We start from the raw sequence: 19,841 nt of genomic DNA, 5'->3' as shown, positions 1-19,841 counted from the left end.
CTACATTGATATGGGTCATGTGCAAGCCCAGCCGCGTGTGCCTGGGAGCCTGGAGCTGGGTATTATCTCCAGTGTAGACCTAACCTCCAAGTCTCCCTCCTTGTGAGATAAGGGGGCATTTTTGTTGTGTTTTTGTTTGTTATTGGTGTGTTTTGTTTTTTAAATGCGCGACTTCCCCTCTTCCCAGAAGACCTTGCTCTCAGCCAACAGTTCACATTAGTCTCTTCAACATGAACTAAAATCCCATAATAATCTCATTTTTACCCTTCCTCACAAAGATGGCACCTCCAGCAGCATAGTAACACCCATTACCACCAGGCTGGGGCATTGGTTCAGTTTGGATCCAGAAGGAGGAGGGCCTCTTCCAATCATCATTATCTACAGAGTAATCAACTCTGATGTTACAAAGGATTATCCCTCCACATGAGTAATGAAGGTGGTAGCTGAGATGAAGTCCTAGAACAAAAGTCCTGGACAGAAATATAGCAAATGGGATACAGACATACAAAAACACTTGTGAACAGAATGTTTTACAAAGTTTTTCTGAGGCATCAGCAGCTCTTCAGCTCTCCAGGCTGGAGATAAGAGACAAATAAAACAATAAATTGCAGATGCAGTATGTGCCAGAGCCCACGTTGTCTAGTAAATAGTGAACTCTTGCTATCTTCTGGCTTACCAACAGTACATTTCAGTCGGCCAGTTTTATTTTAAAGATAAGGCCAGTTATTCAGTCTTCCTTCCAAAAGTAATAATGTTTGGTTCTTTAAATTTCACCGTCGCTTCATGTTCCATTGTTTATTTCATGGCATGTCAGAGATGACATAAGATCTTGTCACACTCCATAAAAATCAAATGCAAACATATATCCACATTTAATGGAGAGCAATTATTTTTCTTAAAGTCAGATGAAAAGTTGATTCTAAAGACCACTGCCCACACACACACACACACACACACACACATACATACACACACACTTCTAGCACTCTGCAAAGGTCCACCATAAGACACTGCTTCAGAAAGCCCTGAGAGACTAAGATAAACACAGGGATTTCAATTTTAAAATAAACATAGTTTTTAATGATGTTCTGATTTATTCCTCCCATTATTGGAATGTTTTCTACTCCCGAGTTTAGTTTACATCATCCTAAGGGTCCAAAGGAAGTTTTGGCAGATTGAAGACTTTTCCTGAGGATCCTGGAGGGTTGAGATATAGTTGCATAAGTATTTTCTTCTTGCACTGTTTCACACTTCTGTATTAAAGTAACATTACATTCTGGAGCAGTCTCAGCTGCCATGCTAGGTCCCTTGTAGTTGCATTAACAAAATAAGGCCAAAGAAAAGAGGCCGACAGAAAGTGATTAATGAACTATTTGAATGTCAAAACTCTGAGATTGCTGCCTGAGCAGCTTTGTAGCCAGTCTTTTTGGTACAAAATCCATGGCATAAAGATAAGAGGCAGAGCACTTAAGACATGTTTACAAAAATTAACCCACTGACTTGGCTGTAGTTGAAGTAAATTCTCCTGCTTCCTGCTGTGCAGTGATCATTTACAAAGGGATGACTGGCAAAAGTTTCTTCATCTTCTTTCCTGGCACTGTCTGTGGGCTCCATGCCAAATGCAGAACTTAAACCACATGAAAGTACATCAAGATATTAGCATTTTTGAGGAGTTCAGCATCATGCACATTTCTAATCAACCGCGTATGCTTAGATCAGACCCTCTAGAGTAGTCTCCTAATGGCAGGGACTAAAATTCCAGATTTCCCAGCATGCTCAAATTTAACAGAAGGTGATGTGCCACTCAGATGTGCATCCCTTAGCATAGACTACCGCACAGACTTAAAAACACCTACACAGCACTCAGCCCACATTTTGTGGCTGAGCCCAGCACGGGCCCAGCCTTGCTCCCGCTGAAGTCAGTGCAAGTTTTACCATTGGGAACAGGGTCAGGCCCTGCAACAAAATCACCCACAAGAGCTGCTGCTAAACTGTGCCTGGCAGTACATTCACTATAAATCTCTCCTTTCCCCCTCCCCACCCCTCACCCATCAAGGATTTATAATTTGGCCTTAAAGTCCATTAATAATCATTTGTACTTATGGAATATCTTATGTGCAAAGATCTCAAACAGCTCCTCAAAGAATAAGTAATTAAATCTGACCACACCCCTGTGAGGTGAGTATTATGATATTCACTTCATCTAGCTAAAGTACCCACATGGCCCCCAGTACCATAATATTTGAGCAGCTTCATAGTCTGTAATGTATGTTTCCTCACCACAGCCCTATGAGGGAGGGAGGAAGGGAAGTGCTATAATCCCCATTTTACAGAGCGGGAATGGAGGCCTGGGCACTTCCAGTGTGACCTTCAGCAAACCACTTAGTCTCTCTGGGTACTTCTATACTGGGAAAAACAAAACAAAACAACCCCACACCCCCGCAGCAGCAAGCCTCAGAGCCTGGTTAACTGACTTGGGCTCACACTACAGAGCTAAAGATAAGTGTAGATGTTCCTGCTGTGGCTCGGGGCTGGGGTCTGAAGCTTCTCCCTTTGCTGGGTTTCAGAGCCCAGGCTCCAGCCTGAGCAGACATGTCTACACAGCTGTTTTTAGGCCCATCGTGTGAACCACACAAGCCTGAGTCAGTTGACCGGGCTTGGAGACTCGCTGACATGGGTTTTGTTTAGTTTTTTTTTTGCAGTGTAGACATAGCCGAAGAGACTAAGTGATTTGCCCAAGGTCACAGAGTAAGTATGTGGCAAAGTAGAAAATGGAACCCACATCTCCTGAATCCCAGACTGGCACCCTAACCACTGGACCATTCTTCTTTCTTTACAAAGGGGGTAAACTGAGGCACGGGCAGCCCAAATGACTTGCCCAAAAATCAAACAGTGAGTCAGCAGTAGAAAGAGGAATAGGAAGTAGGGGATCTGCTTCCTAATCTCATGCAATGCCCTCTTGGCTTGCCAAATTTGGGTACTGTAAATAAAATCTCCAGGGATCTGGTTTTTGAAAATGCAATTAGCTTTACATTGATTAAGCAAATATAGAGTTAGAAAATAGTATAAAACCAAGCAGCAAATAAATGTAGTAATTTCAGTTATTTTTTCTCTATTCTAATTCAAACAATGCTTTTGCTTTCTTTCAAAAGTGAAACGTTGGTGTGCTTTGGTCATTTTAAACTTTTGCCTCTACAAAAATCAACAGCATTTAAAATGGAGCAAAAATGTTTGGAGCTAGTATGGATTAGTGGCTTTGGGTATTTAAGCAAATGGTATTGAACTGAATTATCAAAATTCATAAAGAAGCTACTGTGCAGTAAGGTTTTTCAGGGCACAGAGTATGTACTGCTCATATTCAACATAGTATGAGTGTTGCACAGCCAAATAGTTTTTTAAATGAACACCATTGTGGTTTGCTTTGTCAATCATCTACCAGAAAGAGTTTCTAAACAGTGGTCACTGAAGGGGCTGTTCTGGTCTCTGGACTCAATGAATTGTAGGTTATAGGGCTGTCTCATACATCCACAGAGATCTCCCCCCTTTATTTATTTTTTGCCAAATGACTGTAAACAATCAAGAAACCACAAACTGATGAAACAGCATCTAAACGGCATAAAAGTAATTTTTCAAGCAGCCTCCTAAACTGGTCTTGCAAAATTTACAAACTCATCCATTTGTGAGTGCAAACAGAGTAAGTAAATAGACCAATTACATTGTGCATTTGCAAGTACAGTACCTCTTTTCTGGGTACCTCATTTTGTGTGCAAACTGCAACTGCAAATGCTTCAGGTGCACTTAAAAGGCCGTTTGAAAACTTAGCAAAGAGTGTGACTCTTTCAACATGGAATTCAGTGTTCTGGCTTCCGCTTCACCCTCACCTCAGAGAGTAGCCTTAACGCTGAATTTCCTTGTTATTCTGTATTTGAATAAGACCTTTAATGTTACTTGAGCTGGTGAGGAAGGTGGGCAGGGGTAGGGAGGGCTGTGTGACTCTTAATAGACATTCATGTTTAGTTGGCTGGACAAGTTCAGGAGATTTCTGTGGCAAGCATGATGAGAGGGGATGTCTGGCAAGATCTTTTCCAACAGCTGATACTAGTGAAGGACTACAGAGAAAATGTAGTCCTTCACTAGCCTTTCTCATGGTTTCCCACCTTGTATCATTCTCAGAAATATGATGAATTTTAGGGTCTGATCCAAATCTCCTTGAAATCAATAGGACTCTTTCTTCTGACTTCAATGAGCTTTGAATCAGGCCCTTAAATCGTTAAGTTGGGTATTGAAACATACTGATGTTTTCTTCTACCACTGTTTGCAAACCAACCAACACCACAGAAACAAACTCTAGGTTTCACCCTGCAACCCTTACTCAGATAAGCAGTCCCACTGGCTTCAAATAGGCAAGTCACCCTAAGGCCAAATCATGAATGCACATGCAGGGTAGTACGATGGCATAAGTCCTCAGTCCTCTGCAAGGGCTACTGCATCATGGATCACAGCACAGGAAGGAGGGCAGCCTCTGCAGGGCTGCTACTCTCCCTTCCATACAGGTAGGTGAGGAGGCAGGACCAGGAAGTGAGACTCCAGCCACCACCAATGCACTGGCCAGCACAGCTGAGATGGCACAGAAAGGGAAGTAAACCGTGCCATCCCTTTACCTGGTGCAGCTTACTTCCCCTTGAAGCCAGGGGGAAGCAGGAACCAGATTGTGACTAGTCTGCTCTGAGGACAGTGCAACTACACGCTGCCCCTTATTCAAGGCTTGTGGTTAGATAAATGCATAGTTTACCCTAGCCAGGACTGCAAAATCAGGCTCTCTGATCTGATATGATTTATTTTACTGAGTGTTTCCAGCAACTGTGTTTCTCACCTTCCCCCCAAAATATAGCCCCACTACATTGTAAAATGCTTCAGAATATCCCAGAGGTATTCGTTTTTATACAGTCGAGACTTCTGCAAAATGAGCATTTACCAGGGTTGCTTTTGTTTGGCTCGTTATGAAGGTCGGAGTTATTATAAACCTACACAAATTGAAACAGCCTTTTGGCACAGATCTGATGTTTGAAATGAGTTAATAAAAACAATGATATATAGAATATGGGTATCAGTCAATCTTAGGAATTCATAGTGAGCGCAGAGACCAAAATAAACTCTTGCAACACACATTTATTTGCATGTTACGATTCTCAGAGACAGTTCTACGTTACTGACTCTCATATGCTTGGAAAGTAATTATAAAAAAGACTTTTTCATATTCATGTTCAGTGAGTGAAAACATCACTTCAAATACCATCTGCTTCTCCCCACAGCAGAGCTCTGGCCTGTTGCACAAAGGGCTGCCTACAAACGGGGTGGGGAAAGGATGTGTTTGAATGCAGTGTTAAAAGTACAGATAATCTGGTAAGTATTCAGGAAGACACAGCGCTAGTTCAGCTGTTACAACGGGTGAAATTGCAAGAGACGTCTGACAGGCTAACTAAGATTCAAGTTTTCATCCATATACTTTTGTACAAATATTCTGTCACAACTCATTAATCATTTGACCCTGAGTTATATTTATACAGGGCCAAATCTTGGTCCCATAGAAACAAATGGAGATTTGCCACTGGCTTCAGGATTTGGCCTGCAGCAAGGAAAAGAAAATAAGGAAACTAGACACAGCATCTGCAGGATGGCAAGATGCCCACAATAGCCATGCCCGCAGTCAGCTCAGCTCAAACAAAGGGAGGCAAATGAAAAGGTGTGGTCTGGGCATGCACTGATTTAACCTTTCTTCCAGTTAACTCTCCCCAATTAGGATCCAGTGGAGATTTAGGCATGATTTCGAGTTGCTCTCCCATGGCAGAGCCCCTGGCAAGGGGAATGGTACTACAACTCCTCTGCACCATGGTGAGTGGGTCAAGCCGAGTTATTTTCAATTCATTTTAGCTTAAAACTGAAAGAGGTTTTAGCATCCTGAGCAGCCATGCTATGGACTTAAGATGCTGTAGGATTCAAAATATCTAGCAGTTTCTAGCACTTTTTAGACTTAAGCCACTAGGAAAAATAATTTCCATTTGACATGACTCAGGGGCAAGTTGGAACTTTCACAAAATCCAGAAAAGCAACTTGTTGCTAGAGTTGAGTTAACACTTTCAAATGAGTCTCCAACAAGTGGCTTTTTATATATATAATGACAGAATCAAAGATTATTTTGAAAGGGCCTGAGTGCAAAAGGAGAAAGAAGAATCTTGTGCTTGAGGCACTGGAATAATTTTCCATGGATTTATATTTTTATGGCCAGAAGGAACCATTGTGGTCATGTAGACTGACCTCCTGTATAACACGAGGCATGGGACTTCTGCGAATTAGTTCCTGCCTTAAATACAAAAGCTGTGGTTGAACTAGAGCATATCTTGATTTAAATGTTTCCATGGTGGAGAGTCCACCACAGCTCTTAGTAAGTTGTTCCAGTGGTTAACTACCCTCACAACTAAAAATTTACACCTCATTTCTAGTCTGGATTTGTCTAGCTTCAACTTCCAGCCATTGCCTCAAGATACTAGTGCTAGATTTCAAATTTCTATTACACGTGTAGGTTCTTAGGGTGTGATCAAATCGAGTCTTAGCCTTCTCCTTCTCCACATGCATCCGACGAAGTGGGTATTCACCCACGAAAGCTCATGCTGCAAAACGTCTGTTAGTCTATAAGGTGCCACAGGACTCTTTGCTGCTTTTACAGATCCAGACTAACACGGCTAACCCTCTGATTCCTGAGCCTTCTCCTTGTTAAGCTAAATAGGTTGAGCTCCTGCAGTCTATCACTATAAGGCAGGTTTTCCCATCCTCTAATTATTCTTGTGGCTCTTCTCTGAACCCTCTCCAATTTTTCAACATCTTCAGTTTAGGAGATCAGAGTCCAGTTCTCACATTTGCCACAGACTTCCTGTGTGACCATGGGTAAATCACAATCTCTGTGCCTCAGCCCCCTCTCAATAAAAGAGGGATAATAATACTTGTCCCAGACTTTGTATGTCTTGCCTATTGGGTTGTACACGCTTAGGGGATATGGACTATCTCTAAGCATATGTACATCGCCTAGTACAGTGGGGCCCCAATCTTGGTTGGTACTTCCAGTTGCAACCATATTATAATTAATAAATAATCCACTCCCACAAACTAATATCCAGGTAGTGGTACTTAGAAACCCTATAAAATGCATGCAGGGATATTATTTGTTTTAAAATAATCCAAATGTGAGCTGTTGTGCACTTACATTGACATGTGTAATTACAGCAATTGCTGAAGAGACTAGGGAAATTGCCTGTACAAGTCATCTGTTAGATACCTAAATGGCCATTCATGCACACAACTAGCAGTTTGCTTAATTGCAAGTGCACACCTAAGTGTAAGTGCACGAATGCAGATGCAGTTTTGTTCAATCAGCAGGAAGCTCCCTTTACAGAAAAAATGGCCCCAATATTGCACTGAAATGTTATGAAGCAAGATGCTTTCAATCGTCTCAGAGCCAACAATATTTGGTGCTTCATGGCCCCTGAGAGAAGTCAATAGTTGGCACTCAGTGGGCCAAGTTGTAATGAACTGAGAATAAAACAAATGAAATAGTTTATAGGTAAAATATTCAAAATCATTAAGTGACTTAAGAGCCTAAATAGATACAAAAAAAGTGATTTAGGACCAGATTTACAAAGATAAATTAAGTATCAGAGGGGTAGCCGTGTTAGTCTGGATCTGTAAAAGCAGCAAAGAATCCTGTGGCACCTTATAGACTAACAGACGTTTGGGAGCATGAGCTTTCGTGGGTGAATACCCACTTCGTCGGATGCATCCACGAAAGCTCATGCTCCCAAACGTCTGTTAGTCTATAAGGTGCCACAAGACTCTTTGCTGCTTTTAAAGATAAATTAATTGCTTAGGGCTTGTTTTCATTGCTCTACAGTGCAGATTATAGGGGTATAAATTGCAAAAAGCACCAAACAGTTGTGCTCAACTGCTCCCTGTGGATGCTGCTGGCTCAAACTAAAAGGTACCTAGTTTGTGTTAACATTGTCCTGTTTGAAAGAATACATTAATGCAAATTAGGTACTTTTAGTCCATTCCAGCCGCATCCACGCAGAGCAGTTAGAATTAGGGCTGTCAATTAATCGCAGTTAACTCACACGATTAACTCAAAAAAATTAATCATTAAGAGAAAAAACTTTGTTTACATTTATGGGAGATAATGCTGCCCACTTCTTAATTACATCACCTGAAAGTGAGAACAGGCATTCAAATAGCACTGTTGTAAATATCTTGCGATGCCAGCTACATGTCAGATGCGCTAAAGATTCATATGCCTCTTCATGCTGCAGTCGTCGTTCCAGAGGACATGCTTCCATGCTGATGACGCTCGTTAAAAATGCGTTAATTAAATTTGTGACTGAACTCCTTGGGGGAGAATTGTATGTCTCCTGCTCTGTGTTTTACCCGCATTCTGCCATATATTTCATGTTATAGCAGTCTCAGATGATGACCCAGTACATGTTGTTCATTTTAAGAACACTTTCACTGCAGATTTCGCAAAATACAAAGCAGGTACCAATGTGAGCTTTCTAAAGATAGCTACAGCACTCAACCCAAGATTTAAGAATCTGAAGTGCCTTCCAAAATCTGGGTGGGATGAGGTATGCAGCATGATTTCAGAAGTCTTAAAAGAGCAACAGTCTGATGCGGAAACTACAGAACCCAAACCACCAAAAAAAGAAAATCAACCTTCTGCTGGTGGCATCTGACTTAGATGATGAAAATGAACATGCATCGGTCTGCACTGCTTTGGATCGTTATCGAGCAGAACCCGTCATCAGCATGGACGTATGTCCTCTAGAATGGTGGTTGAAGCATGAAGGGACATATGAATCTTTAGCGCATCAGGCATGTAAATATCTTGTGATTGCCAGCTACAACAGCGCCATGCAAACACCTGTTCTCACTTTCAGGTTACATTGTAAACAAGAAGTAGGCAGTATTATCTTCTGCAAATGTACAAACTTGTTTGTCTGAGCGATTGGATGGCCAAGAAGTAGGACTGATTGGACTTGTAGGCTCTAAAGTTTTTCATTGTTTTCTTTTTGAATGCAGGGGTTTTTTGTACATAATTCTACATTGTAAGTTCAACTTTCATGATAAAGAGACTGCACTACAGCACTTGTATTAGGTGAACTGAAAAATACTATTTCTTTTGTTTTTACAGTGCAAATATTTGTAATCAAAAATATAAAGTGAGCACTGTACACTTTGTATTCTGTGTTGTAATTAAAATCAATATTTGAAAATGTATAAAACATCCAATAATATTTAAATAAATGGTATTCTATTATTGTTTAACAGCATGATAAATCATGATTCTTTTTTTAATTGAGCGATTGTGATTAAATTTTTTTAATTGCTTGACAGTCCTAGTTAGAATGCAACTCTGATGTGCTCTACAATTCACACCCTCTTAGTCCGCACCACGGCGCAGTGCAGACAGAGCCTTAGGTGCTATTGTAAATCTCACAAGGCACCACAATACCTGCATAAATCTGGCCCTTAGGAATCGAGCTGGGCAAAATTTCTCAGCCAAAACTTTTTTTTTTTTTTTGGTAAAAAAAAGTACATTCACAAAATTTTATCTATTTCACTGAATTGTTTTTGTCGGGGAAAAAAACAAAATTCTAAAATACACTTTAAAGAAAAATCAGAAAAAATTAAAAACGTTTTGACATTTTCAAAATAGAGCCTTTTGACTTTTGAAATGAAACTATTTCAAACCAGAAAAGTTCCTTTACATTTTATTAAAACCACCAAAAGAGTGTTAGAAAACACTCAAAATCAAAGCAAAAACTTGTGTCAAATGAAATGTTTCTTTCAACCCAAACCAATTTTTTTCTTCAATTTTTTCAGTTGCCAAAAAATAAAAAACAAAAACAAAAAAATAATTTTTAGTTTGACCCAGAATGATTTTTTCTTCTTTTTTTTTTTAAATTGCCAGTGAACCAATAAATAAATAATTGCATTATTCAGCCAGTTCTACATGGGAGACAAGGTCTCATTGAAAGTCTTATATTAAACTATTTAAAAGGGTGAAATCTAACATATTTATTCAATGTGTTAATGATAAATACCTTTTAGAAGTGACTCGAGGGAGTCCAGAGCTGTAACAGGTACATACATCCGTATGCCTCAAAAAGCCTTTATTACATGCATTTCTCTCATTACAACTTTATATCCTGCCAAAAGTTTTGCTTTTGTGGATTTAGGGCTTCAGTGTAAGCCCTGGTGTACATTTAAAATTCAGATCGACCTAGCTGTTGTTCAGGGATATGAAAAATTCACACCCCTGAACCTCATAGGCAAGATGACCTAACCCCTGGTGTAGATGCGGCTAGGCCAGAGGTGGGCAAACTACAGCCTATGGGCTGGATCCGGCCCATGAGCCATTTTAAGCAGGCCCATGAGTTCCCGCTGGGGAGTGAGGCCTGGGGTTTGCCCTGCTCCGGTGCTTCAGCCAGGGTGCTGGGTCGGGGGCCAAACCATGCAGCTCCCGGAAGCTGCGGCATGGCCCCACTCCAGCTCCTATGCACTCCAATGGCTCCCTCTGGTGCTCCAATGGAAGCTGCAGGGGTGATGCTGGTGGATGGGGCAGCTTGCAGAGCCACCTGGCCACGCCTCTGCATTGGAGCTGGACAGGGATATGCCACTGCTTCCGGGAGCCACTTGAGGTAAGTGCTGCTTGGAGCCTGCACCCTGAGCCTCTCCCCACGCACCAGCCCCAGCCCTGATCCCTCTCCCACTCTCCAAACCCCAAGGACCTTCCTACACCCCAAACTCATCCCCAGCCCCACCCCTTAACCCGCACCCCCAACCAGAGCCCTCACCCCCTCCCACACCCCTACCCCAATTTTGTGAGCATTCATGGCCTGCCATACAATTTCTATTCCCCGATGTGGCCCTCCGGCCAAAAAGTTTGCCCACCCCTGGGCTAGGCTGATGGAAGAATTCTTCTGCCAACCTAGTTACCACCACTTGGGGAAGTGGATTACCTACGTCAACAGAAACCCCCCTTCCGTCGATATAGGAAGCATGTCCACTACAGTGCCATAGATACAGTTGTGCTGCTGTAGCCCCCATAGGGTAGACGTGCCCTAGGATCTGCGGTTAGGATCGGCATTAAGTCAGAAGCATACAGAAAGCCTGATCCTGACACAAAAATAATCCTTACTCACCTCACTGAAGGGACTACTCAGGTGAATAAGATTTTTCAGGATTGGGCTCAGGAAAAATAAACCAGAAAAAATATTCAGGGGTCACATGGGTGTAAATGAGGGCAGAATCTGGACCACAATGGGCCAGATTTTCAAAAGAGATAAGCTACTAAATAAAGTGGCCAGACACCCATTAAGGGCTGTAGGCTCTGAGCTCTGTTGAAAATCTGGCCCACTATGTCCATCAGGCCTGGGAGCTCTTTGCTCTCATTAAAATTTGTGTTTTGACATTAAAAGTTCAGAAATTTTAGCACTGAAATAAACCAGAGACTGGTAGATTGGGTGTGGGGGTGGGGATGAGTTACAAATGTTTCTTAAAGCAGAGATATGAAATAGAAGAACGTTAGCTATTAATTACAAGTCACGTTTGATAAAATGCAGAGAGTAGCATGATGCAGGTTCTGACGACTCCTCCCTGTTAGATTTGATTTTGCTGCTGGAGGTGTGTCAATGTGCACAAAGGAATGCCAGAATGAAATATCCTCCAGATATTAACCACTGGCTGTAGCATTGCCTGAAATCCAGCAGGGAAAAGTTGTAACTGTTTATTTTCTAAATTAATACAGAATAGATTAATTTGAAAAATAGGACATGCTGCTCTTTAAAATTAGACACAGAAGTGTTATGAGAAAAACCAAGTAAAATGCCAAGATTAGAATTATCAACTGAATGCTCCCAATGGCCAGATCAAGAGAGGTATCTACTACAAAAGTAACCTAAAAAACTCACTTTAGTTTTCATTCATACATAGCACAAACCTCTGTAGATTGCTGGATCCTGCTGAGTCACTACTCAACGTATACTAAGCTGGTGAAGTCTGGAGCTGACCTAAGGTGTCTGGTCTGATAAGTATCTTTTCAAATGATACTGCATTTTTGCAAAATAAATAAATAAATAAAAATCCTTTTTTACATATTTTCCTAATCAACTTTGCAAAGTGGAGTATATAGATAGAGGTAGCCACATTACTAAATCCCTGATAGATCAGCTCCACACATCACTGTTCTATGGTAGATGTGATATGCTGGTGCATGACTCAAAATGCAAACCACTGATCCTAGGTCAGGATATTGCTAGACGACTCAGAAAGAAACATTAAGCTAATAGGGTAAAATTCACTCCTGCGCACAGAGACTTGAACACAGACCGTGCACCTCTGAAGCATCAGCTGAGCCTTTAATCCCCAACCCTGCACTGGGTGGACTGCTGCACCCTCACTGAGTCCTATTAAAATCTATGTCCACCTGCAGACATCACAGTTCAGGAGAAGAATCCCAGGAATTAAGAGGGTTGTAAGTGATGCATAGACCTTGTAAGGTCTGTGGTAACTGGTACCAATAATGTTTGGATGGATGCCTTTTAATTTTTGGCTATTGGAACATTCAGAAATTAGTTCTAAATTTTTGTAGATCACTTCTACATGCTATTTATTAACACCATCTAATTTCCTGTCTGTGTCCTTAACACCACCAACATGTTGTGCACTGGTGTCATGGCATAAGATGCTGGCAGACATCAGACCCAGCCACTTGAGGTTAATGCGAGGAATCCGGTCCGAATGATTGTTACTAGCTATTGTTTAGTGGAATCTGCATCTTTTAGCGGTGAATAGCTTACTGGGTTTTGTATATTTATAAGGAGTCTTCAGTGCCAACACTGAAGCTTGGTATTTGCACACCTAGTTCTTGTACTTCATTACTACAGGGAACATAGGAATTCTGCCTCTTTCCAGCAAATGTTACAAATATTTCCATACACTGGTAATTTAACAAAATTAAAAAATGTATTAATAGACCCACAAGTAAAGATACTTATCATTCAACTTGTAAACATGCTTCCTGTGTTTTCAGTTAGTTTTAACAACAAAAACAAGCAACCAGGCCTTGGTGACACAACCCCAGGTCTTCATCCTGCTCCCATGGAAGTGAATAGGAGATTGTCTCCAGCTTCAGTGGCCTTAATTGAGACGAGTGTTTGAGAGACCCTTGTGGATTTCTACTTCCTAGGCCTCTGGAAAATGGATGAGTCAGAGACAAAGCAACTTAGGTGGGATTTTCCAAAAGATTGAATAATTTAGGAGCACAACTCTGATGGCATGCACCCGTCTTCCCACCCTAAACACTATTGTACAAAGTATGCCTTGTAAGGTATCCTTGGGAAACTCATAACTTGCTGGCCAGTACTGTCATTGTGAAATTTATGTAGCAACATTGTATACAGGGCCGAGGAGGGGGGGAGCCAGTACAAATTACCAGGGCCCGGCTTCATCAGCCCTGTTTAGCTGATCTTCCCTTGCTGGGGGGCCCGAAACATTTTTTCCACCGGGGCCCGAACCCGCTCTCAGCAGCCCTGATTGTATGTGATAAGAGTCCCCTATATGATATTAGCACATATTCCAAACCTCACAGCCCCACCCAGGCAGAAGTCAGCAAACAGGTCTGTCCTAAACAAAGGAATGTGTTTGCCTTAATTTGCATTTAAGCAGTAAACAGAGTCATCAGGCAGAAAGGGAGGAAACAAAAGGAAACCTGCATGTAAGCATATACAGGTGAAATCAGGGAACTTCCTTCCACACAGACTACTTCTCCTAGAACATAAGAACGGCCGTACCGGGTCAGACCAAAGGTCCATCTAGCCCAGTATCTGTCTACCGACAGTGGCCAATGCCAGGTGCCCCAGAGGGAGTGAACATAACAGGCAATGATCAAGTGATCTCTCTCCTGCCATCCATCTCCATCCTCTGATGAACAGAGGCTAGGGACACCATTCTTACCCATCCTGGCTAATAGCCATTTATGGACTTAGCCACCATGAATTTATCCAGTTCCCTTTTAAACATTGTTATAGTCCTAGCCTTCACAACCTCCTCAGGTAAGGAGTTCCACAAGTTGATTGTGGTTCTCAGCTAGAAATGTATTTCAAGAGGGGAACTGAAATTGTAAAAAGGAGGAGCAAACACCCCCAAGACACCCCTCCTCTCTCTCCTCCTCACCATCTCACTCTTTGCACCTAAGACGATAAAAGCAGCAGCCATTGCACTCTGGGGCAGTGGTCCTTGTTAGCACGAGACAGATTCTAATTTACTTTTACTTCTAAGGCCTCTCAGAAGATGGTGTGGATTGCACCCCATTATGTCAACACAAGCCACATCAACCTTCTGTAGGATGTGTGCATCATCTTTTGTTCTGTGTTTGCACAATACCTGACACAATGGGAATCCTGCTCTATGACAATAATTACAAGATAAATAAATAATAAATTGCTTACATGCTTTAGAAAAAATCCCACCCTTTATCTTTAGTGGGAAAGTGGTGCTCACATTGCTTTGCATAGCCCCTTTCCCTGGACAGCGGCCTTGAAGATAATTTTCATATAGGCTGCACTAATTTACACAGCCTCTGCACGCACGCTACTCCCCGGCCACTTGGCAGCTTCACAGCTGAACTCAACATACAGACTTCAGGGAAAGAGCAAAGCTGCTTTATTCAATTATCAAAATCCAGTTAAGAAGCAGTTCCCTTAGCAGGCCAAGATTTGCAAACTTGGAGATGATCATTAATAACAGCACATTTGTTTCTATCTCGTACGTACACACCCTTGAAAAGTTAAGGCTCACATTCCAGTGCTTGGGGGAAACAAGCCTGTGTTATGCAAAGCCTTCCCCACCTGCTTAACCAGGCCCGCCAACAGCAATTCTGGGCCCCAGGGCTGTCCCTAGAGGGATGCGGGGCCTGGGGCGGAAGTGACAAATCCATCACTTCTGGGACCGACTCGTCACTTCTGGGACTGACAATGCTGGCCAATCGCGCCAGCCCGTGGGGCCCCCCCAAAGCGCGGGGCCTGGAGCAGTCACCGCTCCGCGCGTGCCTAGGAGCCCTGCGGCCCTCACAGGTGATTTAAAAGGGCCTGGGGCTCCCAGCCGCCACCGCTGCAGGAGCAACGGTGGGAGCCCCGGGCCCTTTTAAATCGCCTGGGCCCTTGGGGAATTGCCCCCTTTGTGGTCATCCCCCCTCTCGTCGGCATGCCTGTGCTAAGTGGTCTGATCCTGCTCTGAGAGAACCAAGGGGGGTTCAGAAAGGCAGTCTGTATAGGGAGCTCCACTACAGTGGTTATCTGCCAGAGTCTTTATTAACACTTTGTTCAGAAGAGGAACTTATTTTAAAATGAATATACTGCCTGTCATTATGTTGCACACAGCCCTCAAGATAAACTCTTTGAAGGAGGAATGAGGAGGAGACCCCTTTTTTAAAAAAATTACAGGCCACCTGGTACAATTTGATACACTCCAATGGGCAAAATGGTGCTCTCCAGACATATCTTTAAAAGCTATGGATAGAAGAGATCACTGGTAGGGAAGGCCAGAAAGGGGAGAACTCTCAATGTCTGGGAGAAAAACCCCTTTCATGGCTCCTCATCAACTCCAGTGTAATTACCTGTCATGTTCTGGGGTGCAATTCAGACTAGTGAGAGGTTGTGTCACCACTTGTATTAGAACTCTGAGTGCCCCAAAATTCTTCTGCTACTTGTGGCTCCCCGCCAGGCACATGCAGCCAGCCTGCACTTCGGGTTCTGTATGTTAAAGAGCTCTGTTTCAGCCACTTTGAATCCAACAGCCTGCCAGCAGTTATCACAGACACACTCTTGTCTTACCAGACTTTGTTAATGTAAGCAGGTGACCCCAGCACAGCCCCAGTCCTGAGCTGCCATGTCCAGCCCTCCCCTGTGACATTCAGAGGAACGATAAGATCCGTTTGCTCCTTTAAAGAGCTAAATTCCACCAGCTTGCCACATTAACTGGAGTTATCGTTCACTTTAATTCAAATCACAGCCCTGTAGGTTTAGATTAATAGTAAAACAAGTTTATTAACAAAAAGAAGATAGGATTTTAATTGGCTTCAAGAGAGAAAGTCTGAAATTATTACAAGCAAATAAAAGTGAAAAGAATGCATCTAAAAATCTGAAATGTGATTTAGCAACATATAGGCTTTGTTCACGATGGCTTTTCTCACCCACAGTCTTCTGGTAAGATGGTGGCTGACAGACACCCACACTCAGTCAGGATTTCCTCCAGAAGCCCAAAAGGTGCTGGTTCTTTTTTTCTTCTTAGGTGAAAAAGATAACTTGGGGTTCTCTGCCCTTTTCTTTTTATACCCCAGCAAACCTTTCAAATGAATTCTTCTGAAGGTTGCTCCTCAAAAGAAAAAAGTTCATTCAAGCTATGAATGAATATCCGAGTGTCTGTCTGCTGTGACCATTTGTTTTCATTGGTGCTGGTTGCAGGGACAGTTTGATGGTGTGTTTGTTTGAAAAGTGTGAACTGGGAGTGCTTTGTTCTAGGTGGGCCTTGAGTGGTTGATTGGAGGGAAGACTTTGAGCCGGAGCAACTGCTTTGAGCAAGCAGCTTTATAAAAAAAAGCAGCCAGCTGTGAACAGAGGAGAAGCAAACAGAGGGAGTTTGCCTGGGAGTTCGCTTGGGGGCAGTTCCCACAGTTTTTGCCTTTCAGGTGTCTGTGAGCAGTAAATACATCTGAAGAGGCTCTTATGGATAGTGAGCAATCAGCTGTTGTGACCTGCACAGGATGTGTCATTTGTCTTGCTCCCAGAGGGTAGAAGCGACTTCGTCTGTATGAAGTGCAAGCTGGTCGCCATATTGGAAGAGAAGGTTAAAGGACTAGAGACCCAAGTATCAACCATGTGTTGCATCAGAGAAAATGAAGACTTTCTGAATAGAAGTCAGCGTTTGGTACTGCAGGCACAGCATGCTGAAGAATCAGAGAGGGCAGTGCAGAACTGGGAAGAAAATTGGCAGCATGTGACCTCCAGAAGAAGAAAGAGGAGAACCCATGTACCCCCAATGGAGATAGTAAGAAATGGTAAGAAACCATTTTCAGGCTCTCTTCACAGATACTATGGTGGAGAATGGTTTGGAAGAGAGTCATCTGAGGGAAGCAGCAAAGAGTCCTGTGGCACCTTATAGACTAACAGACATATTAGACCACGAAAGCTCATGCTCCAATACGTCCGTTAGTCTATAAGGTGCCACAGGACTCTTTGCTGCTTTTACAGATCCAGACTAACACAGCTACCCCTCTGATATCTGAGGGAAGGGATCAGAAGGAGACCACATCGACCAGAAGACATGGGATGCATTGTCCTAGCAATGGGGGTTCCCACAACCACCACTCCCATGAGAAGGAGGAGGAGGAGACGATGTGTGGTGTTGATTGGGGACTCTCCCCTAACGGGGATGGAGTCACCCATCTGCCATCCAGACCAGGAAACCTCGAGAAGTGTGCTGCTTGCCAGGAGCTAAAATTCAGGATGTGATGGAGTGTCTGCCGAGGCTGATTAAGCCCTCGGACCGCTACCCCTTCCTACTTCTCCATGTGGGCACCAATGATACTGCCAACGATGATCTTGAGTGGGTCACTGTAAACTATGTGGCTCTGGGAAGAAGGATAAAGGAGTTTGAGGCACAAGTTATGTTCTCTTCCATGTTCCCTATTGAAGGAAAAGGCCCAGGTAGGAACCATCGAATTGTGGAAGTAAATGCGTGGTTGCACAGGTGGTGTTGGAGAGAGGGCTTTGGATTCTTTGACCATGGAATGTTGTTCCAGGAAGAAGGATTGCTAGGAAGAGAGAAGATCCACCTAATGAAGAGAGGGAAGAGCATCTTCACAGGCAGGCTTGCTAACCTACTGAGGAGGACTTTAAACTAGGTTCGCCAGGGGATTGAGACCTAAGTCCTGAGGTTAAATGGGGAAGTGGGATATTGGGAGGAAACACAAGGAGGAGGGTGCAACGGGGAGGCTTCCTGATTCATACTGAGAAAGCAGGGCAATTGGCTAGTTATCTTAGGTGCCCATACATGAACGCAAGAAGCCTGGGGAAGAAGCAGAAAGAATTGGAAGTCCTGGTACAGTCAAGGAACTATGATGTGGCTGGAATAAGAGACTAGGTGGGGTAACTCACATGAGTGGAGCACTGTCATGGATGGGTATCATTTACTGAATCAACATCTATATACCAATCATCATGTTTACTTTCGAATTTCATGTACCATTCCTTCAAATAAGATGACCTGCCTGACAGCATATTATAGTGTTTCAGCCGTGTTGCAATTTGTTTCTTTTTGGAGGCTGAGACTCGGTTTGCCAGTTGAGGATACTAAAGATGGTCCTGATAACTGACCCTGCTAACAGTTCCGTATATGCTCATACACAGCCCCTTGCAGAATCTGTTCTATTCTAGTTCAGTTCTTGTACTATGTCCAACACCACGATGGGTGAGTGTCTTCCAACAACGCACTGTGCAATGTGAGTAGGGCCCCAATTGTGCAAAAGCTTACATGTGTGAGCAATCCCATTGAAGACGACAGAGGAGTTGTGTAAAGTTGACCGCTTGCTTACAGATCAGACCCTTCATTAGCTATTCCAGAAATATTATAGTATGTAGATCTAATAGAAGAAATGCCTACTCACTAATATAAGGGAGAGGGTTAGAGATTACACAGAGAAGCAATGCATGGGCATAAAAGGAGAATTATTCTTTTTTAATGGAATGGGACTTTCAAATATTAGAGATAATAACCTACAGAAGAACCACTTGCAGCTCTAGTGCATCTATGATAAATATGTTTCTGTAACTAATTTCCAATACAGGACAAAAATATCAAGAGGGAATAAGAGCGTCCCCTTGTCGACTGGCTATGAATAGAATAGATGAGGAGTGAATATTAGAAAAAAAGACTAGCAGTGTTGTAATATAATTAAAGCCATTAAAAATACTGTACTCTGTTTTTGTTCCCTGAAGCAATGTTATTTTTTGTTAAGCTGTCACCAAGTTTTGATACCATAAAGGACAAAGTAAATCAAGCCAAATCTCAGTTTAAAAGTTGGAGATTTTGACTGAAATATTAATCTTGTAATTTTAGTAGTTAAGGGACAATATTAATAGATGTGAGCTGGTTCTCCAGCAATGGTAATCACCGACCTCTTTCTTTTTATTTATGTTATGTATTTCTGCTGTTAGAATACTGTATCCAGTTCCGGGTCAACCGTTCAGAGGGGGGGGTGTGATAAATTGGAGAGGGTTCACAGAATAGCCACAAAAATAATTAAAGGATTGGAAAAAGTGCCTAATAATGGTAGATTCTAGGAGCTCAATCTACTTAGCTTAACAAACAGGGCTGGCTCACAACATTTTGGCACCTGAGGCGGGGAGCTCAAATGATGACCCCATGCCCCCTCACTTGGGCCAAAACTTTGAAAGGTCTCAGTTCTGCCTTCTTCCTGTTCTACTCCTCCTTTATTGGAATAGGTAGCAGAGCAGTACCATGAGAGAACTAACAACTTAAAATGCCTTGTTCAAAAATTTTAAGTAACACTTAACTTTCAAATGCCTGAACAGCAAATGTAACTTTTCTTGTCTGCATAGTAAACACTGGCATTTTTATGTTTGAATAATCAAAGTGGTGCTTTCCATGCCTTCTTGGTTGCAAAGATTTGAACTGCTTCCTGCTGAAGTCCACCGTCTGGGCCAGCTCATGCTCTATTG

General features: G+C 42.6%; 1 long non-coding RNA gene across 1 annotated transcript in view; it reads right to left on the bottom strand.

Moving 5' to 3' along the window:
• Positions 1 to 1,175: 1,175 nt before the first annotated feature.
• Positions 1,176 to 19,841, bottom strand: part of LOC123360084 — a 54,433-nt gene continuing 35,767 nt past the window's right edge. Inside the window, exon 4 of the long non-coding RNA XR_006575964.1 lies at positions 1,176 to 1,627. This is a non-coding gene — a long non-coding RNA (uncharacterized LOC123360084). The remainder of the gene's footprint in view (positions 1,628 to 19,841) is intronic.

This window comes from Mauremys mutica, chromosome 1 (genome assembly GCF_020497125.1).
Source record: "Mauremys mutica isolate MM-2020 ecotype Southern chromosome 1, ASM2049712v1, whole genome shotgun sequence".
In the NCBI taxonomy this organism is placed as follows: domain Eukaryota; kingdom Metazoa; phylum Chordata; order Testudines; family Geoemydidae; genus Mauremys; species Mauremys mutica.
This window is presented reverse-complemented; position numbering and strand designations above follow the sequence as displayed.